This window comes from Toxotes jaculatrix, chromosome 2, assembly GCF_017976425.1.
Source record: "Toxotes jaculatrix isolate fToxJac2 chromosome 2, fToxJac2.pri, whole genome shotgun sequence".
NCBI classification, from domain to species: Eukaryota; Metazoa; Chordata; class Actinopteri; family Toxotidae; genus Toxotes; species Toxotes jaculatrix.
This window is the reverse complement of record NC_054395.1, coordinates 16,686,376-16,691,635: the sequence shown is the minus strand read 5'-3', so window position 1 is coordinate 16,691,635 and position 5,260 is coordinate 16,686,376.

Sequence of the window (5,260 nt, the reverse complement as noted above, 5' to 3'; positions counted from 1 at the left end):
TGCCCTCACGTTCAAGTTCACACATGATCAAGTTACTGTAGGTAACGTGGACCACGGCAAGACTCTGCGGTTAAACAATATGACTGTGGATGTGGGAGTATCCCTGCAAAGCAGACTAAACTACAACATGCTTTTGGTCCAAATGTGCATCCTGTCTGGTCTTTTGCTTATATTTGCATGTAGAGCGATTCTCTCTTGTTAGTTTCATTTTTACTGATTACACAGTAGCTAAGAAAGCATGCGGCCTTTTCCACTTCAAGACTGAAACAATCGCCTCAAATAGAGCTCATAATTCGATGGGCATTCATATATTGCATTTAAAACAGAAACTACAACTGAGTCCGGTGGGCATGGTAAACTTCCACAGAAGGAGACGTAGGCGGAGTGATGTTGACTCATTTCACTAGGCGCTGTAACTTCCAGTAAGTCTTCTGAGACACATGATACCATATCTGCAGATGGCAGTGCCTTCAAGTCGGACATCTTCCCAACGGTGTTCACTGACGGAAAACATCGAGGCCGATACTTTTCAATGCTGTTCTGTATTTTTACCTAAGTGGTGGGTTTTGGTTTCACTCTTCGGGGCCTCTATTGCTTGTAGTGTTTTGTTTTCTGGCAGCTAAGTATGAAGATATAACAATTCATACCTCTCCCCTGCCTCCACCTTCTCCTTCCACGCCTTCTGTGCACATTATAACCTCATAACATCTGAGTCCACTTTATAACTTCTGGATGAATCCAGTTGTTGTTGTTGTATTTAACTTCAACATCTCAATTTCATGCTACGCTCTTCTTCTAATTTGTACTTGATTTATTTGATGGATTAATTACCAGTTATAAATTAAGGTTTAGCATGTAAAAACTTATGATGAGCTTATTAAATGCAATTCAGGGTTAAAGGGGAAACAACAACGTTTTAAAAAGTTTAAATTTCCTCCACCTTGCCCTGCCACAATATCAAAATGCTGGTTTCATATGAAAATGTATTGACAGGAGTCTGTCTGGACAGTATGAATGACTGTGCAGAAAGTGACTGCGCTGTCAACACTAGATGGTGCCATTCTGCCTCAGTACAGTATACCAGTATGAAATGAGACCAGTTAAATGGTTAAATATTGTGCTTTCTTGAGCTCCTCTGCCATCTTTTTACGAAGGAGGTCATTCTCAGCACTCAAGTTTTCAGCTGAGAGCAGGCTCTATCACGCTGAACATTGTCAGCCTGCTGCCTGGCTGTGAGGACAACAGCTTCATAACTTTGGCTGAGCTCTTGGTATGAAGCTCTGAGTCTACTCAGTTCTTCTTGGAGAACCTTGTCTTTCTTCTTCTCCACCTGGAGCTCAGCCGCAAACATAAAATAACAGAAAAAATAAAATAAAAAAGATGCTTTGCTCATATTTGCTTTTTTTTTCAGCAGATAAATGTTTCATGGAAAAGTTGCTGCTTTCCACCTGTGTCTTAATCTGATAAAGAATGGAGCACTGCTGTCCATGTAACTGCCTTCAATGTAAAATACATGAATTTATTTTCTCTTTATCTTTCACATACTGACTGTTATTATTTATTACTGTTATTATTTATTACTGTTCTGCACCTTAATAACTGCACACATACTGCACTGTTCACATAACAGTTCTTTTGCACAGTCTTCACTCTCAGCTGAATTTGCACAACAGCTGAGTTGTATATATCAGTACAGTTTATATTTTGTGTAACTTTTTTTTTTCACTTATGCTCTTATTAATATTTTGTAAATACTATTATCTATTTTATTTACTTACAACGTTTTGTATGGCATTCTGGGTGAAGAGCAAAGTAAGAATTTCATTGTACAGGGAAACCTGTTTCCTTACTGTGCAAATGACAATAAACCCTTTGAATCTTGAATCTTTTCTTTGTTGGGGCACATATTTCCTATTCAGGGAATATTTCTCTTCAGTGTTTCCCAACTGGAGCCACCAGGGGTCACTAAAGTGTTTAATATGTCACAGTTCAGTTACAGATTTGCCGCCTGAGGTTTGTTAGTTGTAACATTTTTCTATTTGTAGGTATTTTATGGTTGTCTAAATGTGTGCTGTGTTTTATAACAGTGTAAATACTTCTCATCCTGTTCCGTATTGCACATGATAATTTTAAAATCCACTCTGCTGGAATTAAAGCACAGCGTCCCCAGACTGAGCTCAGTAAATTAATCACAGAGTACTTTTCACTAAATCCATATATTTTGATGTAGTTTTGCAACAAAATTAATCCTCCCTAAAAAAAAATTTCAGGCAAATGTAGCTTTATTTGTCAGAGTCTAATCTGAGTGGATTCGTGGCACAATCAGGTCATTCATCTGCTTTTACATTTTCTCAGACCACATGAGGGAGCTAAAGACCTGTATAAAACCTGCCTGGCTTCAATATGTTCAGGGGTCTGTTTGAAATTAGGTTCCAATGTAGCAAGATCACACATGATCATCTGCAGACAACCCAACATGAAGTAAGTCTGGCTTTGTAGAGACATTTTGTCTGTTTCCATCAGTAGCAGATTCTGCTGTCATTCTCACAGTGACACCTCGGTTTCAGTTATTCTTGAACAGAAATCTGTTTATTCTCCTATAAAGCTGTTTATCCTTTTATTTATTCAGTGATAACATTTCAGTCACATGAGAGGGGGTAGGCCAAGATATTTTACCAGGACATTCCACCTGTCAGATCCAATTTCCTGAGAGTTTTGATTGACCTCTCCAACACAGAAACAATGCAGCTGCTAAGATTTGATCATTTCCTTCCATAGAACCTGAGGAGTTTCCATTAGTTCCTTTTTAGATTTTTAGATTTTAGATTTGCTTACTCGCTAGTCTCAGCTGCAAACGTCATCTAATGATCATGAGTCATTTTCTCCATGTTGTCTTCTCAGGACTTCCTACTCAGCCAGCCTGATGGACCATAAAGACCATAAAGATTAGACTCTTTAGTATTCAGGCCAATATTTGTGATGACAGCTACACCTTCCAGGAAACAGAGACCCAATATCTAATGTTAAACAGCATTGATCTTATTCTCTAAAAGCAGTCTGCAGTGGCTGTGCTTTCTCTATCCCAATATGCAGTTTCTCCTCTGTCAAGGGCAAGAGTTTGAGAAAATTACATAAAAGATTTAAATGTTAAAAAATGAAATGTTATTTAGAACCTGACAACAGATGCATTCAGCGTGTTGCTTTGGTGGTGAAACATAATTTTTGCTCAGTGTTTGTGTTATTGTTTTTTGTTGCATTACCATTCTCTGTGCAGGTCTGTCATAATTTTTGGGGTCCTCTTAGGTAAAGGGCCCTTGCTGCAGTCTTGCAACATCTGGAACCAATACAGCTGTGCTGGCTATCTGTGGGACCAGGGGGCTTGGAGGTTGTAGGCTGGACTTGGGGTGGGGGGGGGTGGCGAGGGGTTGCGCTAGTTGCTGCTTTGGGCCTGGGGGTCCATGTGTCCCTGACTTCAAAATAGACTTGATTGCTAACAGCTGGCAGTCCTAACTCACCCAGTGTCAGGGCTCTCCTCTGATGTCAACCTTGTCAATATCAAGGCCTGGACAATGGAGGGCCAGGAGCACGGCAAAGGTAGAGAGGAGGACTGTGTCCGAGTGAAATGAGATTCAGAAAATGGCTCTTTTTTTATGAAGGTTGTTACAATAAATAACTTTCAAGTTTTTGTCAAAGCACTTCTGAATGAAGCACACACTGAAGATGGGCACGAACATCATGCAGCCTAAACTGAGCGCACCTACAACTGACATCAGCACAAAACAAACAAAAAATATAAAGACTCAACAAGCAACATAGTCATGAATGCATTCATCCATTCAACACAATGACTACAAACACTGGTTTCCATTATAGCTGCACACATTTGACATTATCAGATCATAAAAAATGTGTTATAAGGTCAATTATTCATTTGCAACTCTATCTACTTCATAAACCCTACTATTTAAAGGTAATATTTTGATAATCAACATGTAAATCTTTCAATTATTGCGAAATGTACTTTCAGGATCGATTTTTATTAGAGTTGTTTCGCAGTGAGGAAAGTGTGGCAGAGCCGTGTCCTCCTATTCACTGCCACAGTATGAGTAAATAGGACAGCAGCTCATTAGCATCTTTTATTATCCAATTACAAACTCTGCTCGCCTAATTACCTCCAATCAGCAGGGAGAAGAAAATGATTGACTTCCTGGAGGACAGGCATCACTCAGGACAAAAAGGACAAACTGGTTTTCAGGCACTCACTGGAAGAGTCATGGAAGTATATGTATATATAGAAGGCAGCTGAGCAGCTACTGCTTGATAGTTAAGAAATGAATTATCACAACTCATCTCATGGTCCACCACACTATGTGGAGGTAAAACAATTTGTGACCGATGCTAGTACAAAAACACCTTTTAGACTCCAGCTGGGACATTATCAATACTAGTTATTTTACCTATTAAAAGGTTTAGTAGCACGAGGGTAAAATTAGTATGTAAGTGGTGAAATAAGTCTCTCCTCATATTCCAATGTCACATTTCCACATGGTCTGTTCTACCTATGCAAGGTTATGTTGTTCTGTGGATTATGTTATTGAGTTTGTGACAGGAAAAGATAGGATACAATTTTTTAACAGCTGCAGAAACGATTATCCTTCATCAGAGGATGAAGGGCAGCCGCTGCACAAGGTTGCTCTTATAACAGAGCTATGCATCATTATTAGACAATTAATTACTCTGTCATCAACACCACCAGCACCACTGTTCTACTGGGATTCAGACACAGATGTTTCGAACTCCGCTTTGACACCGCTATCCATAACTGGGGAGCAATGAATCCCTTTTCAGGTCTTCGACTAAACTTTCACTTCTTTGCACGGAGTTGTTCAGATTTACTTACTTACTTCTCAGTTAGTTTTGAGTCTTTGAAAGATGTCAGGAAAGGCCAGAAATAGCATAGGGCAGGCCGCTGGGACGAGCTGTTGTTTACAGACAGTGACAGGGATGAAGGACCTCTGTGCTCTGGTGCTGGGCCTGAAGCCTCAGGGGTGTACTAGCACTGCTTCTGTTGCTGTTCTGGACACTGCAACACACACATAAAAACACATGAACGTGCCGGCCAAGGAACTTACGTGCACATGGACACACAACATACATACAATACATACACAACACAAACATTACATACAATATTCTCTGTCTTTGTTGTTAGCTTGACTGAACGCACACATACACACACGGCTTTCCTTTTGTCTAATTT